The sequence below is a fragment of the Anabrus simplex genome, chromosome 2 (genome assembly GCF_040414725.1).
Source record: "Anabrus simplex isolate iqAnaSimp1 chromosome 2, ASM4041472v1, whole genome shotgun sequence".
Lineage (NCBI taxonomy): Eukaryota > Metazoa > Arthropoda > Insecta > Orthoptera > Tettigoniidae > Anabrus > Anabrus simplex.
In genome coordinates, this window is record NC_090266.1 from 947,060,880 (window position 1) to 947,083,192 (window position 22,313).

The 22,313-nt window shown below is 37.9% G+C and overlaps 1 protein-coding gene and 1 pseudogene across 1 annotated transcript in view; both read left to right on the top strand.

Moving 5' to 3' along the window:
- Positions 1 to 22,313, top strand: part of LOC136864570 (facilitated trehalose transporter Tret1) — a 180,248-nt gene that overhangs the window by 51,713 nt on the left and 106,222 nt on the right. The gene's annotated exons all lie outside the window — the stretch shown is intronic.
- Positions 9,005 to 9,622, top strand: LOC136864896 (uncharacterized; annotated as a pseudogene).

Here is a 22,313-nt window from a genome sequence, read left to right on the forward strand (position 1 = left end):
GGGGGAGTTTGACTTTCATTCGATAATTCCGCTGGCTCGGGGACCGGGTGTTTGTGCTTCTTCAGCATTAGAATTCATCTTAGATAGGATCCCATCTTCACAGCCGCACAAGTCGCCTATACGGTGTCAACTCGGAAGACCTGCACCACGCTTCTCAGGAGGCCAAACGCCATCTTTTAAAAAATCAGCTTCATTAGCTCATCAAATTATGTTGGCGAAAAGAATGGCATGCCAACTCATAGACGACTCTGTCTCTGGAAACGGGACTACGAGTAGACTTACATACATACATACATACAGACAGACAGACAGACAGACAGACAGACAGACAGACAGACAGACAGACAGACAGACAGACAGACAGACAGACAGACAGACAGACAGACAGACAGACAGACATGCATACATACATACATACATACATACATACATACATATTATCCACGAAACTTTTAGTGATACTGCGGCTCCCTAGTGCTGAATCGGAAGACCTCGTTTACCTTCGAGATTCGTATTGGAAAACTATGAATCGTCGTGAGATATCTGGCGCACACTTTACGTACCAGTACTGTTGTTGTTTACACAGCAAAGCCAAAATATAGAATTCAAGCTAGGAATAAGATTCGCATCAAGAAATATTATACAACGTGTGTGTGACACAGTTGTTGGCTTAAGATAATAAAGGTTTAGAAAATTCCTATCGATCGATCATACTATCGATTCAATTCAGATGTCATTTCCATTCAGTTCGCAGTATTACCGGAATCGGGGTAACTCCCTCCTTACTCCTCCCCCCCCCGTAAAACCAAGTATCTCTAAAAGTTTCGCGGATAATACATACATACATACATACATACATACATACATACATACATACATACATACATACATACATACATACATACATACTACGTAGTACAGTCATCAAGTTCTAAGATTTGACGCCTGGAGGACAGGCACCCACACGACTCTGTATGTTGCACACGATGCCGCATTACACGGCGTACACCTACACAGAACCACATCCACTCCCAAAATAGTCGCCGTTGGCCGTTAACCACTTAAACAGAACCGCGTCCACCCTCAAAATAGTCACCGTTGGTCGTTATGCACGTTTGCCAACGTTGGTATAGCTGCTGGAAGCACAGCTTAAAGGAAACACCATGTTTCGTCTCCAGTTATTATCCGGTTGAGAAACGTCGGATCGTCGTCAGCACTACTGACGAGGTCACCAAAAATCGTCATGCGATCATCACGTTGGTCTTGCGACAGGATTCGTGGCACACTGTGCTGGTAACACGAGACATGTTGAGGTCATCCGTCATAATTTTGAGGCAAGTACCATGGCTGACCCCTATTGCTGCTGCAAGATCGTCTAACGTTTGGGAGCAGTTAGCACGCACCAACATTGCAACTTCTTGGATCTTGCGTTCTGTTCAAACTGTTTGGGGCCGACAAGTACGCACATCATCTTCCAAACTGTCCCGTCCTTGCACAAATCGTCGGTGCCACGTAAACACAACAATGCGACTCAATGTGTCCTCACCGTAAACCTGCTGCATTATTTCAAACGTTTGGGCAGCTGTTTTGCCGAATTTCTGGCAAAAGTTGATATTTGCCCGTTGTTCAAATTGTGACATGTCAAGGTCCAACTGGCGCATTCAAATCACCGTCACAACAACGACCGGACGTCTGCTTCTAGTGGATACACTAAACTATCTCTTGCAGGGACGAGAGATTTACTGACATGGTACCATACCACGCCGCCACCTATGCGCTATAGTGCACCACAGCGCCATCATGCGGTCAGTCTCAGAACTTAATGACTGTACTACGTATAACATGTACTATGTCACATGCACGGCAGTCTAGGTTGTTTTATACTATTACTAGCAAGATACCCGTGCTTCGCTACGGTATTATAATGAAATTTATAATTGAATGCTTAACATTTCATATATAATCCGCCAAAATTCGCGATCTAACTCGTTTTCCGAGAGAATCCGCCCAAATTCGTGATCTGACTCGTTTTCTGAGAATTTACGGCAAAGTTCCTCCATTCTTCAATCTTTCTTTCCAGCAATCGATTTCGTACTTCCCGGGCTAGCTCCAGGTATTCCATCCTGTAAATTGGGTCCCTAAATCTTTGTCATCTTTTCCTATAAGCATTTTTAATATGGATCAAATCTTTGAGGTGATCTGGCGTGGTGTCGTCTTGGGTGCCTTGGCGGTACTGAACCCGCCGCCAGATTGCAGTCGTAGTCATTACCCGGCCAGGACCCGTTTCCAGCACGGTCCGCACATTTTGACGACGGTCCAGAACATTATTATTATTATTATTATTATTATTATTATTATTATTATTATTATTATTATTATTATTATTATTATTATTGATGGTCTGGAACCCACAGCAAGATGCAAGACCGCTACTTGGCGGTAAATTACATCATCTGCCATTGTCCATTGTCATTGCTGACAATGTGACCAGCACCATCGTCGCGCGTAGGCAAGTGCGCGAGATTTCTGGCGACACGAATGATATACTTCGGTGAATTATTGACCTTATTATATCGGTGAACAATTGCACGGTCAATATCATTCATATAGTTTATTTCAAATGTGTTTAAATTTTTATTTATTTGCCAGGAGAATCTACTGTAATCTAACTTTATGTACTCCAAAGGAAAAGATGGTTCTCAAAAACGAACCCAGGAAAGATTAAAAATGACCAGTTTATGATCAGAATAAGTACATTATGAACAGTAAAATCAATTGGTCTCAACTCCTTTTCACCCCACTGCCGTTAAGTTGATTTACCCCCACCCCCACCCAAACAAAATGAAGGCGTGTTTCCTTATGTTTAAAGGAGAATTCAAATACCAATGTTCACGTTTGTTACCTTCAGTTCTGAGATATAAGTATCCCCATGAAAAGAATTCACTTTCTACACTTCCATTCACAATTCCCCCCCCCCACCCTTATGTGAATTTTCCGTTAAAAATACTTGTCTCTTTAATAGTAAAGGATCTTCTAAATACCAATTATCACGACTCTAACATCTTCAGTTTTTGAGATATGTGTCCACATAAAAGGAATTCAACTACTTTTCACCCCCGCCCCCCAAAATTATTTCGCCCAAAAACGCCTTTTTTTAAAAGGAGATCCAAGTATCATTTTTTCGTCTGTAACAACTTTAGTTTTTAATAGATGTAAGTATCCTCATACAATTAATTTTTCAATTTTTCACATCCCCCCCCTTCATTGGATTTTCCGAGAATACGTGTTTGTTTAATTTTAAAGCAGATTCGAAATACCAATTTTCACGTCTGCAAAATCTTCAGTTTTTGAGATATTAGTATCCTCATACAAATAATTCAACTAATTTTTCAATTTCCCTCATCCCTTTAGGTGGATTTCCGAAAACAAGAAATACGTATTCTTTTATTTTTAAAGAAAATTCCAAATACCAAATTTCACGTCTGTAACATCTTCAGCTTTTGAGATATCAGTATCCTAATGAAAATAATTCAACCCCATTTTCAGTTACTTTTACCCCTCCACCCAAGTGTTTTTTCAGAAAACAAAGAATACATGTTTCTTTATTTTCAATTGAGAAAAAATATTTTTCACTTCGTTAACATGTTAAGTTTTTGAGATATACTGTAGAAATGCTCATTTTATAATTTCACCCCCTTTTATGTTCCCCTTAAGTGGAGTTTCCAAAAACAAATCACCTATGTTTCTTTACTTTTACAGGAAATTCCAAATACCAGCTTTTACGTCTGTAACATTTTACGTTTATGAGATATACTGTAGATATAGTCTTTCTAAAAATTCACCCCAATTTGTCACTCCTGTCTAACCCCCATTAATTAGATTTTCCAAAAACAAAAAATATGTTTTTCCTTATTTTCAAAGGAGATCCCAAATACCAATTTTCAGGTCTGTAATATCTTCTGTTTCTGAGATATAAGTATCCTCATTAAATGCATTCTACCCCTTTTTCACCCTTTTTCACCCATCCTATTGGGATTTTCGGAAAACAAAATATATGTGTTTATTTTTAAAGGGGATTCTAAATACCAATTTTTACATCTGTACACTTTAAAAGTTTTGAGATATATATATATATATATATACACTCATTTTAAAATTTCACCCAACTTTTCACCTCCCCTTCCCCACATTAATTGGATTTTCCAAAAACAAAAAAATACTTGTTTCTTTATTTTTAAAGGAGATCCTAAATACCAATTTTTAGGTCCGTAATATCTTCAGTTTCTCAGATATAAGTATCCTCATTGAAGGTATTCAACCCATTTTTCACTCTTTTCCACCCTTCCTATTGGGATTTTCCGAAAACGAAAAATATGTGTTTCTTTATTTTTAAGGGGATTCTAAATAGCAATTTTTACATCTATAAACTTTAAAAGTGTTGAGATATAGATCCACTCATTTTAAAAATTCACCCCCTATTCACCCTCCAATAACTGGATTTTCCAAAAACAAAAAGAATACATGTTTCTTTATTTTTAAAGGAGATCCCAAACACCAATTTTCAGGTCTGTAATATCTTCAGTTTCTGAGATATAAGTATCCTCATTAAAGGCATTCAACCTATTTTTCACCACTTTTCACCCCTCCTATTGGGATTTTCCGAAAAGAAAAATTACGTGTTTCTTTGTTTTTAATGGGGATTCTAAATACCAATTTTTACATGTGTAAACTTTCAAATATTTGAGATATAGATACACTCATTTTAAAAATTCACCCCCTTTTCACCCTCCCATTAATTGGATTTTCCAAAAACAAAAAATTCGTATTTCTTTATTTTTAAAAGTGATCAAAAGTACCAATCTTCAGTTTCTGAGATACAAGTACCGGTATCCGGATTAAAGACATTCAACCCATTTTTCACCATTTTCACCCCTCCTATTGGGATTTTCCGAAAACAAAAGTACGTGTTTCCTTATTTTTAAAGAAGATTCTAAATACCAATTTTTACATCTGGATATATATATATATAGATATAGATACACTCATTTTAAAATTTCACCCCCTTTTCATCCCCTTAGCGACGGAATATCCAAAAATTGTCTCTTAGCGAGCACCTACATCTTAAAATGAATATATTCCCAAAGTTTCATTTCTTTATATCCAGTAGTTTTGGCTCGGCGATGATGAATCAGTCAGTCAGTCAGTCAGTCAGTCAGTCAGTCAGTCAGTCAGTCAGTCAGTCAGTCAGTCAGTCAGTCAGTCAGTCAGTCAGTCAGTCAGTCAGGACAAGTTATTTTATATATATTGTACCAGTAAAAGTTCGGGGCGTAAGGCATGAGAAGGATCTCAGGTAGTGGAAGTTGGTTTTTGGAGCTGGTACAGAGCAGGATAGACTCGCAGGGCGAATAATAGATGGTTATACCTTTTTCAAACAATTTATTAATAATGTTAATTAATTCACCACCCTGCAATGTTGATATAGGATTCAAATAATATGTCGAAATCGAAAAGGTTAACGTAAATCTTCTTGAGTGCAATTTGTGAAAATAAATAAATCTCACGGATCCTATAGTCTTTTGCGAAAACACAAAGTGTCAGTTTTTCACCTAAAGTCTTTCTAAGTATTATGACATGACATGAACACATTTATAATTGAAAATAAGAATTTGAACTTCTGTTGAGAGTTTCTCAGTTTGTTAGCCTTGAAACATAGAACACTTGAAACTCCTAAAGTCTTTCTTCTGTGAAATAGATTTTGAAAATAGATTTATCACTAAAAGATGAATTTTGAGTAATGATGGAGAACTACGAAGTATCGTCACACGCAGAACTGGGTAAACCACTGTTCAAGATTGGTAAGAAAAAGAAAAGAAAAGTCAGTCAGTTTGTGACTACTCACTTATTAAAGAAAATTTGGCTTACAAATACTGATGAGAATCTGGAACATTCCGCGGGTGCGGATGATGACTCGAACTTGAAGTTCCACGAAGAAACCACGTTGACGTCATAGATGAAATGATGTTGAAGGTGGACATGATTTTAACACACGGAACATGCAAGTAGTATTGACAGATGCTATCGTTCACTGTTAAACACAGTCCAATTCGTATGTTAATTTTAGGACGTCAATTGAATGATCACAGTCCTTGTTGCAAAAAAAAAACACTATTTTAAATCGTCACTGAGAACGTCCAACACAATGCAAATACGTAATATTTCTCATTACCGTCTCTGACCACAGTTTTTGAATCGTTATACTGACAGATAACACTGATTCTCTAATGTTGATAGAACTATATTATTTTAGAAAAGGTTCTTAACTTTCACTAAGTTTATCACTGTAACACGTCATGTCCTAATATAGCACATAAATAAAGAGACACAGTCCAAGGATGTGCTATGTTAGAAAATGAGTTCTAGAGTAGTTAGGGTTACTGTACACGACAGTTTCTGTTGGTAATTTAATATTGTGTGAAATTAATTAAGTCCACACGTCATGTTCTAGTTTGTGAATGTCCAATATATAACTTCTAACTTCACTGATTTCGTATGTGTTATACTTCGAAATGTCTGTAAATTATATCGTCGTCGCGGCACAATAGACTACTTACGGTGCGACGTCCTTTTTCAAGTACGATGGCGATTTACTATCCCGTAATTTCGTCTCCGCGAAACACGACGGAAAGTACTGTCTTCGAGACTGCACGAGCATACTATGCGAGGGCCAGTCTCCCCTCTCTCTTACTCATACACATACTACACTGCTAGACTGGACTGCTTGCAATGAACTGAACTCAACTCAACACCACCACCTGTTAACCTTGACCCAGTGGCATATATAGCTGGCGCTGGGAGGGGTAGTTTCTCTCGGCCATGTGACCGTGAGTGCGTAATTTCTGTTAGATTTTAAATCATTATAACTCAGCAACCATGGGATGGATTAATTTGAAATTCACAGGGATTAATTTTTATGACGTCCGCTACAATTTAGCGTTTGTTCCATTAAAATTGATACAGGCGTTGAAAACTTGCGAAAAGAAAGATATTTTCGAGAAATATCTCTAGGGGAGGTGAGCTTTGAACGATAGGTGACGTCACTTGACTCCGCCTAGCGCACTCGTGGAGTCTGGTACATACTGGAACATTCTTTTACTTAGATGTTCATACGTCGGACGGATCTTATATGCTGGAACAACATTTCTTTTGATAACTATGGACCAGGACCTAGGCTTTCCTGGTACAATATAGATTGTGTAACACCGTATTGTGTAACAAAATATCGAGGCAATCATGTTATTAGTATGCCAGAATTAATTTCCAATATTGTAATGTACGTATCTGGGTTATAAGAATAAAGTCAGGAATTTCGCGTATTTATTTGTTAAAACCATGTATATTAGTGGTAAGAATCAGACAGTCTTTTTGGGACATTTCAACTCAGCCTACTTGTGTACAATGAGAGGCTATAACCTTGCATAAAGCCATGACCATGAATATCAAGGTGAAAATAGTCTCAAGCAGGTGAAGAATACAGAACGGAAAATTTGTCAGCCTGGGTTTATCCAGGTACGTTGACTAGGAAAAGGTGGAGTGATGGAACGGAATAGAATGTCTTTTTTTATGAACTAGAAAAGGCGAATAACGAGGACATAAATGCGTAGGAAGTGTCAGGCTGCGTGCACACCGAGCGCTCTTCGCATAGTGTGTCGCGTGTTGCTCAACGCTAAGCGTCACGCTAAGCATAACCAGTGCTTTGTTCGTAATCCAGGAGTTCACACCGTCCGCGCTCTGCTGCGCTCAACGCGTACCTTACAGCTAAGCGAAACGCCAGATAACGAGCAGAAGGTGGTAACATGAAGAATTGTATCGCTCTGCAGGCTAGTAGTGGGCTTGGAAGTGAATATTTCTATCTATGAACGATTATATTTGTCATAAATATACTCCCCTTTGGTTACGGTAGTAAAATCTGTATGCTAATGTAATTATTCTACCAAGCTACAGATCCAGTGCCATTAAAGAAATCACAGAAAGTATCTCGGATGTTTTAACTCTATCCAAGAAGCGGTCAAGCTGAGTAATCAGGTTCCCATCATTTTCCGTCTGGAAAGGTTCGTGGATTAAAATGAAGTTGTGAAGAACACAAGTAGCTTTTACAATACCAGTTTTTATTGCTTTCAGTAAAATCCGCCACTTATTGTACATAATACCAAAGGCACGTTCTACACTTCTTCTTGCCCTTGAGATTCGATAATTATCAACACGTTTCTGATTGTCTAAAATTCTTTTGGGATATGGCCTTATCAAGTACTCCAAAAGAGGGTATGCTTCATCACCAATAATGACAAAAGGAGCGATATCGTGAATCTGTGGGAGTTCTCGTGCTGGTGGAGCATTTAATGTGTTATCTTCCAAGAATGTGTATAACGAGGTAGTTCTAAAATTTCCTCCATCACTTTGACGTCCAACTGACCCAATACCAACAGCTTGCAACCTGAATCAACAAGACTTTGTAACAATGTTGAAAAGTACTATTTATATTTCTAATATAAAGAGCAGGATTTAGCCATTAAATGTCTGTGTGTTTGCCATCCAGTGCTCCTAGACAATTGGGAAAATGCCATTTCTCGCAATACCTTTCTGCTACTTGTCGCCACATTTCAGTTGTAGGGATTGGAATGTATGTCACCTGTAAAACATTCTATGTTATGAAACACGTCTGTTTGATAATTTGTGAAACTGTCGACACGCCCAATCGAAAGTGAAGCGCCAAAAAATGAAATGACTCTCCCGTGGCAAGATATCTGAAAGAAATAGCAAATACGTTCATGTAATTATAAATAGTTGTGTAGAATCTTTGTAATAGATAAGAAAGTTAGTTACATCTGTAAGTCACATTCTTTCATAAGTGTTGTACGAGTATAATTTGAAAAGTCAGTAAAAACTACTTATTTCCTCATTCAGGTCAATATTTTGTTTACATTTCAGTTAAAACCATGAAAGTCAAATGGAAAGGAAATATCTTAGAGATTACTTCCAACGAAAGTGCAAGAAAGTGAATCATCCGAGATCTGGAGCAGGAACCGATGATGCACCGAAGGGGTCATCGTGGCAATATTTTGACGCGATCTCTCCTTACTAAAGATGTTTCGACTTCTCACGAAGTCGAATCAAGTCTACAAGAAAAACCTGACTGAAGCCATGAAGGAATATCCGAAGACTCTAATGAACATGAAATAATAGTCACCGTCACCACAAAGTGAAGAGTCCATTCCACGAAGCCACTCTTCGTGTTCATCTTCACATGTTAAAAAACAAAAGGAAACACAAAAGGATAAAATACTGGGTGTTGAAATAAAAAGAAAATTGGATTTGTTATTTAAAGAAGCTAAACGGGAAGAATATGCTGATTTGCTCTTTCACAAGAGTTTGTTGCCGGACATCAAAACACTACCTCTGTGGCGAAAACATCGTTTGAGACTTAAGATGCATGAACTTGTCGTCAGTGAGATTGAAGATAACTAAAGACAGAATACTTCAGTTGAAATTACTTTTATGGTACTGCCTGAAGCATCTAATCAACCCACATTTTTCATTATTTACTTATCGAGATTCTTGGTCTTAAAGTTTATTTTTTCTTTGCTACTTTGCTATCTGCATAAGTGAAGTGTTAATTGCTGTGGATTATTTCTGTATCTCTTGTATCACCTTCAATAATAATACTAATATGATTTGGTTTTTAAATGTACTTTCCATTATTATTATTATTATGATTATTATTATTATTATTATTATTATTATTATTATTATTATTATTATTATTATTATTATTATTATTATTATTTTACGTACCTAACTGTTTAAACTAGCCGTTGTTCGGGCGATATCTTCTGTCTGAAGTTAGTACCAGGTCCACCAAGATGATTTTCCAACTTCTCTAAGAGCATCTCAAAGGTATTTTTTGTCATTCTTAAGTAATCATAAAATGTAACTGGATGAAGTCCTGCATCCCTGTAAAAAATGGTAGAATTCTCCGAAAGTATTTCGTTCTTCATTAAATTCATGAACCCTCTTACGATTCTTCTTTCTAATGTTCAGTTTTAAGTAGCTGTTATCTATCAAAAAAAGTAATTTCTAGCGAACTTAGATAACCCTGAAACGCCTCGCGCCAAACTAAGCTGACTGCACAGCGTAGAGAATTCGGTGTGAACAGGAAGCACGCCTTGCGCTATGCGTAACACTGCACGCTACACGCGACACACTATGCGAAGCGCGCTCAGTGTGCACGCGGCCTTAGTCTGGAGGGGATTGCCTATTCTGATTCAGAATACTCATGACGTTACATATTTTGTTCGGTGGATACTTTTCTGATTGTGACTCTCATTCTGTACTCATTGATTGCGGACCACGACTATTGACAGTGTGTCGTGTTGTCAGTCCTATACGTGAAGTCTGAGTAACTTATATTCATTTCATTGTGCCAGTGTTGTTAGTGAGAGAGAGATTCTGGACTGTCTCAGTTCGGTCGCATATGAACTATCGTCGGTCTATTAGCCTATGTGAGAATAGCTCGATAAATATTACCAAGTGCGTCAGGCTGGATGTCACTTTATTTCAGGTGTGATTAGACGCATCAGGCACGAGAGAGGATGAAGATATATGCACTAACATAATATGGCGCCCATTTGCCTGCATTTTCAGCAAATTATTATTATTATTATTATTATTATTATTATTATTATTATTATTATTATTATTATTCATCTATTCACGTATCTTAATTTGTATTTCATTGGAAGTCGTCAAGTGATAATTACATTCAGCTTTGGTACTAGTTTTAATATTATTATTAATATAATTTTGTTTGAATATTACAATTAACCCCTAAGCGTGAGGCAAGTATTTTATTACTAGGCCTACTTATATTACAATACATGCAGTAAGTAAAAGCATCACAAAAATTTTCTACAAGCTTAAAATGGCATTGCGTCGTTAACTCCTTGTCGTGGGATGTGCAACGCAAATTGTGCACAACATAATTAGCAATGCCCCCGATTGTTTACCAGTCGGTGCAGAAATTGTGATTAAAAAACATACAAACACACACAGTCACAGTTGAATCACTAAAGCAGTGCTGCAGTTTTGCCGAGGTTGAGCAGAGTATACGATTAGGTTATAGAAACACATTTCAAAGCACTTAAGTCGTATTTTCTTTGACGGGAAAAAATGTTCAACGATAATTTAAAAACCCCTTGGGCAAAGTTGTTCTTCGTTTTCTGCACAGCTATAACTTTCTACGAGACAGTTCTCAAGGTAGAAGGTGAGTTAACGACAGGTGTTGAAGTGGCCGTGGCACTTACCAAGTTGAAAGCCAGTGTGGCTGAGAAAAGGGAGGAAAGTTGTATCCCACATAACGTAAAATTTGCATTATATGAATTGCACGATGGAGGTGAGGTAAAAGTAGAGGGTTTGAAAATAGTGGCAAATAATTTCTATGTTTCATGTATTCAATAACTTACTTAAAAGTGTGGACAGATATATTTGATAGATTTGAAGACTGTGTGAAATTTGGATGGATCTTGCTTAACAATGTCTCAAAATAGAATGATGTTGAAATCTGTTTACGTTAAGCTGTTTGCTACTGCAGACAACACGCAATGGAATAATGAGGAAAAAGAGGCCCATTTGAGGTGGGTAGAAATGTTTCAGCATTTCTCCTCTCAGAACTTGCCCTACAGTAAGTTTTGTAAGACTGTAGAATTTGGATTATCGCTTTCAGATATTAATACACATGTGGAAAGAGTTTTTGCAAGCTTGACTTAAATATGGACACCAGAAAAGCATAATTTAATGTTGAGACGCTGAAAGCGTTGTTGATTACCCAAGTTAATCTGAAATACAGTTGGGCTGTAAAATAATTTTGTATAATATATACGGCGCACGTGACTAAAAATAGGTCGGTATCCTCAGTACACCTACTCCGTGCTTGCTAATCTGAATCCGCTCTGCTATCGTCTATCGGGTTCAAAGTCCCTAAGTCTGTTTCGAGTTGTGCAACATAATAATAATCAATGTTTTTGTGGAATTAAGCAACGGTACGCATTACCCGAACCTTTTTCTCGAAAGAAACAAAAAGAATGACTAGGGTATTATTCGGAATATTCCTATCACATTCCCTATGAGGTGTTCACTTATGGATTAAAATCAAGCTTATTTGCCCGCTTTGGTTTTGTTCCTATAGATATAATGCGTACGAACACATGATTGGAGATTCTGTAAAATGTCATTCTAAAATTTTCATTCTTGTCATATTAACCATTTCGTGTCGTCAGTTCGGAGTTAAAGAAAGAGATTATCTTCGTCTTGCTCTGTCTTATCCTTCAAACATTTTTGGCTACTGGAATACAACAGAATAGGGAGTTGGTTATCCCACCCTTCAGCAAACTGTTCTTGTCAAGGGCAATCTGAAGCAGAGGTGCTCACGCTGGGCATTTCGTCCTGCGGGCAGGCAAGCAGGTGATGAGCATATGCTATTCAGACACGGTGATGTTGTGGTTACGTCACAGGCCGTGAAGGTTGGGCGAAGTTCTCCGAGTCACTCTCGATAACTTCGGCGACACCCGAGTGGCAGAAAATAATTAAAGAAAGAGGGCAGCAATCTACGTCATTTTGAATTTACACTGTGAGAAATAAGTTGTTTATGCTCATTGCAGTTTTTTTAGTTTGACCGTACACAATAAAGAGTTAGGCCCACAACCTCAAATATTCTTGTACTGTACGTAATGAATTACTATTTTCAATCCTATATTTTAAGAGGTGCTTTAGAAATATTTCTAATATAATACAGAGTTAAGGTGGACATGCTGTGGCTTGTAGTTGCTTGGGTTAAATTATCTAATAAACTCACCAACAATCCAATCATGCTTACCGAAAAAACATCAGTTTTATTTGAAGGAATACTGTATATATATCTGGTAGTTGCACTTGGTGCATGGTTGTCGTTGTTGTTGTTGTTGTTGTTGTTGTTGTTGTTGTTGTTGTTGTTATAGTTTCATTTTGGATAGTAAATATCCATGTGCCCGCCTCTGTGGTGTAGTGGTTAGCGTGATTAGCTACCATCCCCGGAGGTCAAGTAGTAAATAGCCAACAGTTATAGTTAATCGGAGTTAATGTATATTTAAATGTAACTGCTTTCGTGTTTTTTAATCATTTGACAAGCATAAACACTTGTTTTTTGCTGCCGAGGCTAGCGATTTCATACTTACTTAGTAGGAGCAAGGGGTGCATGTAGTTCACAAGTTAGAGAATTGAAATGAATAAAATAAAGAGTTATTTTGTACTGGTGCGCAATAAAAGAAAACATAACTATTCTTTTGAAGTATCTCCTAAATCTACGAACAGTGAATCAAGCGGATGTGAAGAAAACATCGCAAGTACCAACAGATTTACTGCAGACATGATGGTGAGTTTCGATGTGGTCCTTGTTCACTAAAGTGCCGATTAAATCGGTCATATCTCTCATTGAACACCTGCTCCCTGAGGACTTTACTAAGCTATTTTACTACTGCATGACTTCCAGCTATTTCTTGTGGAGTGGGAACTTTTACGAACAGACGGACGGAGTGGCTATGGGAGGTCCACTTTCACCTATAGTGGCTAATTTCTTTATGGAACATTTTGAGGAGGAGGCTATTGCTTCGGCGCCCCCTATGATATGATGGATGTTTGTTGATGATACATTTGTGGTCTGGGCAGAAGGTCCTGAGAAATTTCATTACGTCTGAACCACCTAAATCAGCAACATCCTTCAATTAAATTCACTATGGAGATGGAGTCGGACGGATGCCTTCCATTCTTGGATGTTCTAGTAAGAAAGAAACCGGACGGCTCCTAAGGACATACCGTCTATCGTAAGCCTACCCAAACAAATCGCTACCTTCATGCAGATTCTCATCACCATCCAGCACAAAAACAAGGCATTCTCACGACACTCACCCAGAGGGCGAGACGAATTTGCGAGCCATCAAACATCCAGGTGGAGATGGACACACTCAAAGTCACGTTCAAGGGTAATTGTTACAACGATTTGCAGATTCATAGAGCCCTGCATCCTAGAGAAACGACCAAGCAAATCTCACAGAAGGAAGAAGTGAAGGGAACTGCCTACCTGCCTTACATTCATAACACCACAGATCGAATTGCCAAGGTCCTCCGCAAACACAATATAAAAACAGTGTTTGGCAACGTCACTAAAATTGCTCACAGTCTGGGTAAAACCAAGGAAAAATTGTCCCACCTTTTACATCCTGGAATATACGAAATTCTCTATACTTGCGGTAAGGTATACATTGGCCAAACATGCCGGTCCATTGCTACTCGTATTAAGGAAGGACATTCCAGGAATCATTAATGAACAAGGGGAGTGTGCATGCGAGAATCTTCAAAAGGCAGAAGTATTCAGTCAGCAGTATGTAAAGATTGTTGGTTACAAGGATAATGTACAGATAGAGGAGGTAACTAATACTAAAGAAGTATTAAAATTTACCTATGACAACAATGACATTTACAGTAAGATACAAAAGTTGAAAAATAGAAAAGCAGCTGGAATTGATAAGGTTTCGGGGGATGTACTAAAGACAATGGATGGGGATATAGTACCATATCTGAAATACTTGTTTGATTTTTGTTTGCATGAAGAAACTTTACCAAATGAATGGAGAGTTGCTATAGTAGCCCCTGTTTATACCGGAAAGGGTGATAGACATAAAGCTGAAAATTACAGGCCAGTCAGTTTGACATGCATTGTATGTAAGCTTTGGGAAAGCATTCCTTCTGATTATATAAGACATGTTTGCAAAATTAATAACTGGTTTGATAGAAGGCAGTTTGGGTTTAGGAAAGGTTTTTCCACTGAAGCCCAACTTGTAGGATTCCAGCAAGATATAGCAGATATCCTGGATTCAGGAGGTCAATTGGACTGTATCGCGATTGACCTGTCTAAGATATTTGATAGGGTAGATGAAATGAAATGTCGTATGGCTTTTAGTGCCGGGATATCCCAGGACGGGTTCGGCTCGCCAGGTGCAGGTCTTTCTATTTGACTCCCGTAGGCGACCTGCGCGTCGTGATGAGAATGAAATGATGATGAAGACAACACATACACCCAGCCCCCGTGCCATTTGAATTAACCAATGAAGGTTAAAATCCCCGACCCGGTCGGGAATCGAACCCGGGACCCTCTGAACCGAAGGCCAGTACGCTGACCGTTCAGCTAACGAGTCGGACATAGGGTAGATCATGGGAGACTACTGGCAAAAATGAGTGCAATTGGACTTGACAAAAGAGTGACTGAATGGGTGGCTCTGTTTCTAGAAAATAGAACTCAGAGAATTAGAGTAGGTGAAGCTTTATCTGTCCCTGTAAAAATTAAGAGGGGAATTCCTCAAGGCAGTATTATTGGACCTTTATGTTTTCTTACACATATCAATGATATGTGTAAAGAAGTGGGTATTCAGCCCGAAGGCTGGTTTGATAATCTGCAGCTCCGCCAACAGCTGTCTGCCAAGTAAAGTGTAGCTTCCACCGAGGTCCCAGTATCATCCATGGCTGTGACAATATGGAAGCTGCTGAGGTATGGGTGGTGCTGAGTAATGACATTCAGAGCACGACTAGTGCATCTGAGTGTTATGAAAGGTGTTGCTCATGGGGTCAGTCGTGCTGCAATAGCACTTTCTGACCCAGTGAGGAAAGCAGTGGCAAACTACCTCACTCCTCGTCTTGCCTAGTACGCCTCATTTTGGTGCTGCCATTGGTTTGTGCGGTTTCCTCATAACCACATAACTTTTGGTGGTGCTATTTGAGGATCCAACCAGCCTCTGGGCTGATGACCTAACAGACAGAAAGGAGTGGAATCAGAGATAAGGCTTTTCGCATATGACGTTATTCTGTACAGAGTAATAAATAAGTTACAAGATTGTGAGCAACTGCAAAGTGACCTCGATAATGTTGTGAGATGGTCAGTAGGCAATGGTATGATGATAAACGGGGATAAAAGTCAGGTTGTGAGTTTCACAAATAGAAAACGTCCTCTCAGTTTTAATTACTGCGTTGATGGGGTGAAAGTTCCCTTTGGAAAGATCTTCATTGGGGTAATCACATAAATGGAATTGTAAATAAGGGGTACACATCTCTGCACATGTTCATGAGAGTATTTAGGGGTTGTAGTAAGGATGTAAAGGAGAGAGCATATTTGTCTCTGGTGAGACCCCAACTAGAGTATGGTTCCAGTGTATGGGACCCTCACCAGGATTACTCGATTTAGGAACTGGAAAAAGTCCAAAGAAAAGCAGCTCGAGTTGTTCTGGGCGATTTCCGAAAAAAAGAGTAGCGTTACAAAAATTTTGCAAAGTTTGTGCTGGGAAGACTTGGGAGAAAGGAGACGAGCTGCTCGACTAAGTGGTATGTTCCGAGCTGTCAGTGGAGAGACGAATAAGTTTGGATGGAGTCTTTAAAAGTAGGAAAGATCACAATATGAAGATGAAGTTGGAATTCAAGAGGAAAAATTGGGGCAAATAGTCGTTTATAGGAAGGGGAGTTAGGGATTGGAATAACTTACCAAGGGAGATGTTCAATAAATTTCCAATTTCTTTGCAATCATTTAGGAAAAGCCTAGGAAAACAACAGATAGGGAATCCGCTACCTTGGCGACTGCCCTAAATGCAGATCAGTTGTGATTGATTGATTGATTGATTGATTGATTGATTGATTGATTGATTGATTGATTGATTGATTGATTGATTGATTGATTGATTGATTGATTGATTGATTGATTGATTGATTGATTGATTGATTGATTGATTGATTGATTGATTGATTGATTGATTGATTGATTGATTGATTGATTGATTGATTGATTGATTGATTGATTGATTGATTGATTGATTGATTGATTGATTGATTGATTGATTGATTGATTGATTGAATATGAACGTAATATTCGTCTCAACCAGCCAGACAAATCAGCAATAGCTGAACACGCTCTATCGTCGAGTTATGATGCCATGTTCCAAGATGCTCGAGTTCCTACTCACACAAGACACTACAGGTCCAGGATTACACAGGAAACTGTGGAAATATGTAGAAATCCTAACAATTTCAACAGGGACACTGGCTATTAACTAAATAATACCTGTTTGCCAGCCATTAAGGATTTACTTAGGTAGTTCCCTTCCCTGTCCCTTCACTATTGTTATTTCGTTTCGGTGTTTTCCTAATTCGTACGTTCCTCATTGCCAGATGTTTCCTTCCAGACTTGTGTCAATGTCATACCTTCATATGTGCGTACGTTTGTTATGTTATGTGACCATCCAGACTGATTCTGATGGTTCCGTCAGCTTCTGCTTCGAACGCTAGCGTTGTACCGCGTACGAGGAACCATCTGTTGACGAATGAACATACCATTTCCACTTCTACTGGGTAACATCTAAATTCAAAATTATTCTTGTTTTAGAAGCCTTTCTCGAGGACAGTCGAGAATTTCTTCTGATGACGCAGAGCATAGTTCTCTGCGAAACACCCAAAATTTCATCTTATTTTCTTGACACGACGTAAGCTCAAAAGCCTGTATCAAGTCTATAAGTAGGGGCCGTGAAAGCATCAATGGCAAGATTTACTGCAGTTCAAGAGGGAAAACATTCTGACTATGATGGGCCTGATTGTTGGACACTAACTCAGAAAAATGACCTCTTTCAAGAAATCGAGTGACTTCTTGCGAAAAATTAAAAGCTGGGTAGTAAGGAGTGCCAATATTTTACGACTTTAGGACCAGAAAAACTGATGGAATTGAACATTTCTTCAGAGTGGGCCAGTAGTAAAATCAGTACCTTTAGAAGAGAAGAAGATGGTACAGCAGGAGATAGGAACAAAGTGTAAGATTCAGTTTATCCCATTTATGCCCAGTGTTGCGTTTTCGTAACATTTGTCTTCCGTCCGTTTAACAGCATGTAACTAGTGTTATAATAAAGAACAACAGGATCTATCAGTTCCAACTACAATTTGAATATCGAATCAACATGGCAGGCGGTGAATTGAGAATCCAGTGTAACAATCGAAGTGGCAGTGGACTGTTGTAAACTTGTGTCTATGGAAATGGAAGGTAGTAAGCGCGCGCTGTTATAAAAATGGTAAATTATCACCTTATAAATGTACGTAATTCGTTGAAGTTCACAAATAGTGAATAACAAAACTTAAGTTAACAAGTATACAGCTTGTGAGATTTTTATTTATATTCTTCTGCTCACAAATTGGCTTAGAACACGAGCGTTGCGTTTTCGCAACCCTGGGCAGATACAATACATATTCAAAACTACAGTATATATTTCTTTTATTTTACAGAAACTTGAGTGTTCATGAAATTCTCTCCCTATTAGAAGAAAATGAAGATGTTGACAAGGCTCATAGCATTGATATGTTCATTGCTCCACCTGATGTAAATGAAGATACCGATGAAGATAGCGGTGACGAAGACTTCGGTGGTACATGCGATAATCTTACTGGAAGACAGCTAGCTGCAGAGACAGAAACTGTTCTTAGAGGTGCAGATGAGGCCGTTGTTATAGGTGATGAGTGCAAGAAGAGTGTGCTCAAATTGTCGTACAGTAATTCTAGTGCCGTGAGCGGGAAAGGTAAACAATGGCAGGGAAATTCCTACATTGCATGCTTCTGCTAATTCTTCTCTCACCCTGGTCACGAAAACGCAAAGAAAAAAAAGACAGTTGAGACTACGAGCAATTGTTGCAAATGGCAGAACGAGGATTTGTCACATCAGAATTGTATAAGAAATAAAGTTCTACAAAATGAACATCTAATTTATAGATCCCAGTTTATTGATCAGCCATATACTCCACTCCAAATGTTCCAGTTACTTTTTGCAGACGAATTTCTTGAAGTATGCTGTTTAGAATGGAAAGACAAACTTTCAGCTTTCCATTGAGGAACTCAAAGTGTGTTTTGGTATTTTAATTCTGAATGGTTACATACCTGTACCTCGAAGGAGGATGTATTGGGATGAACGGCCCGACACAAGAAACGAGGCTGTGATTAATTCTATGAGGCAAAATCGTTTTGAGGATGTTATACGTTATCTCCATTTGAATGACAATACGTCTCTAGACACGAGGGACAAAATATCAAAACTCAGGCCATACCTAGATTCACCTCGAAACTCGTTTTTCGAGTACACCGTTTGGCAAAATCAATCTAGCTGTGTTGAAGCCATGATTTCCTATTACGGACGCCACGGTTTGAAGCAGCCTATAAAATGGAAATCCTTCCGCTTTGGGTATAAAGTTTGGTGCCTCAATCAACCCCTGGGATATCGGATTGATTTTGATACCGGGTATATAACAAGGAGCAAAAGGGCCTGAAAACTGTTACAAGGAAAAGTTCGGTTTAGGTGGTAGTATACTTCTAAAATTCACCGAAAGTCTTCCAAGGGACATAGCCAGGAATGTACTTCCACATCATATGTTTGCTGACAATTACTTCATCAGCCTAAAAGTAGTTGAAGAATTCACAAAACTTGGCATTGGTAACACAGGAACTATTAGAAGTGTCTTCTAAAAGATATCTCTGTTATCAAGAAAGAAGAACGGGGAACGGTTGATATGAGATGTGACAGCAAGAAACTACTTGTGTGCAGATGGAATGACAATTCTGTTGTAACACTGGTATCGAACTGTGATGGTGTTTATCCAGTAGAAACATCAATCAGATATTCCTTCAGTGAAAAGAAGAAAATCTCGATTCCTCGGCCTTTACTAATAACACCATACAACGAGAACATGGGTGGAACTGACAGAATGGACCAAAACGTTAGTACTTACAGAGTAAACATACGCTCAAAGAAGTGGTGGTGGCCCATATTTCTTTGGAGTATTGATGTGTCAATCCAGAATGCCTGGATTTTGCGCAGGATTTCAACGAAATCTACTGGAGTTCTATGGATCTCTTAGAATTTCGACGTTGCTTAGCATTAACATTACTACACACGCATGGAACGCCCAGAGTGGTCCAGTTGCTACTCCTACTGGTGCTAGAGTGTCGACTGAGCTTCATTTCGATAGCATCGGACACTTACCTGAAACTCAGTGCAAGAGAACGCGGTATGCCTTTTGCAAGTCAACTACTAACAATCGATGTGTGAAATGCAGAGTAGCTCTTCACAATAAATGTTTCAGAAAATTTCACTTCCGGAAGGGACAGTAAAAAATAACACTTCCTTCCAGCAAATTGTTGGTATTATTTGTATTTATTCATGAATATACATGTTCATTGTTTGGGAAAAATCTTCACACAGACATTTTATTTATCAATTATACCGAAAATATCAGTTTTACTAATAGTAGAATGCATCTAAACGGTAAATTTCATATTCCATACATGGACTTCATTGAGGTTCTGGATCTGCCCAGTGTTGCGTTTTCGCAACATGTAATTTTGAACACATAGAGCTTTATTGCTGTGTAATTTTGAGTTATTTATGTTTATTCTAAACCAAGTAGTCAAATTTGTAAAAATTACCAAAATAGTAAATAAAAAAAGTTCTGGGCATAAATGGGGAAGAAGTTTGGATGAGTACCACCACCTTTTCTCCTAAAAAAGCAATAATAATAATAATAATAATGTATAAAATTTATATATATATATAAGAACATGTCCTGACTGACAAATAGACTGACTGACTGATTCATCATCGCCGAGCAAAAACTACTGGACATAACGAAATGAAATTTTGAGGACACATTTATATTACAAAGTAGGTGCTCGCTAAGGGAGGGGATATTCCGTCGCTAAGGGGGTGGAAAGGGAGGTGAATTTTTAAGATGAATGTATCTATATCTCAAAACGTTTTAAAAGTTTACAGATGTAAAATTTGGTATTTAGAATCTCCTTTAAAAATAAAGAAACACCCATTTTTTCGGAAAATTCCACTAGGAGGCGTGAAAAAGGGTGAAAAGTGGGTTGAATGCCTTTAATTAAGATACTTATGTCTCAGAAACTGAAGATATTACAGACCTGAAAATTGGTATTTGGAATATATTTTAAAAATAAAGAAACACTTTTTTTGTTCTCCGAAAATCCAATTAATAGGGGGTCAAACAGGAGTGAAAAATGGGGTGAATTTTTGAAATACTATACCTACAGTATGTCTCAGAAACGTAAAATGTTAGACATATTAATTGGTATTTGGAATCTCCTGGAAATAAAAGAAACATAGATGATTTATTTTCGGAAACTCTATTTTAGGAGAACTAAAAAGGGGGTGAAATTTTAAAATGAGCACGTCTACAGTATACATTAAAAGCTTAACATGCTGCAGAAGTGAAAAATGGTATTTTTATCTCTATTAAAATAAAGAAACATATATTTTTTTGTTTTCGGAAAAGCCACTTGGATGTGGTGGGGGTAAAAATTACTGAAAATGGGGTTGAAATCTTTTTATTTGGATACTGATATCTCAACAACCGAAGCTGTTACAGACGTAAAAATTGGTATTTGGAATCTCCCTTAAAAATAAAGAAACAAGTATTTTTTTGTTTTCGGAAAATAATGGAGGAAAATTGGTTGAACACCTATTATGGGGAGACTTATATCTCAAAATATGAAGATGTTACAGACATGAAAACTGGTATTTGGGATTTCCTTTGAAAATAAAGAAACACGAATTTTTGTGTTTTGGGATAATCCGAAGAATAGGGGGTGATCAGGAGTGACAAACGGGGTGAATTTTAAAAAAACTACATTTGCAAATTATCTCAGACACGTAACATATTACAGATTTGATAACTGGTATTTGGAATTTCCTGTAAAAGTAAAGAAACATAAATATTTTTTCGGAAAATCCACTTAAGAGGAACCGAAAAAGGGGATGAATTTTTAAAATGAGCATATCTACAGTATATCTCAAAAACTTAACATGTTGCAGACGTGAAAATTGGTATTTGGAGTCTCCTTTAAAAATTAAGAAACACGCAATTTTTTTTGGGGGGGGGAAAATCAATTTGGTAGGGAGTGGGTGAAAACGGAGATGAATTCATTTTACGAGGATACATATATCTCAAAAACTTAAGATGTTACAGTCGTGATATTCGTATTTGGAAGCTCCTTTAAAGAAACGGGTACTGATTTTTTTTGGAAAATTCATTTAAGTGGGAAGTGTAAGAGGAAGTGAAAAAATTGAATTCTTTATCTGGAGAAACTTATATCTCAAAGCTGAAGGTTACAGACGTGGAAAATGGTATTAGGAAGCTCCTTGA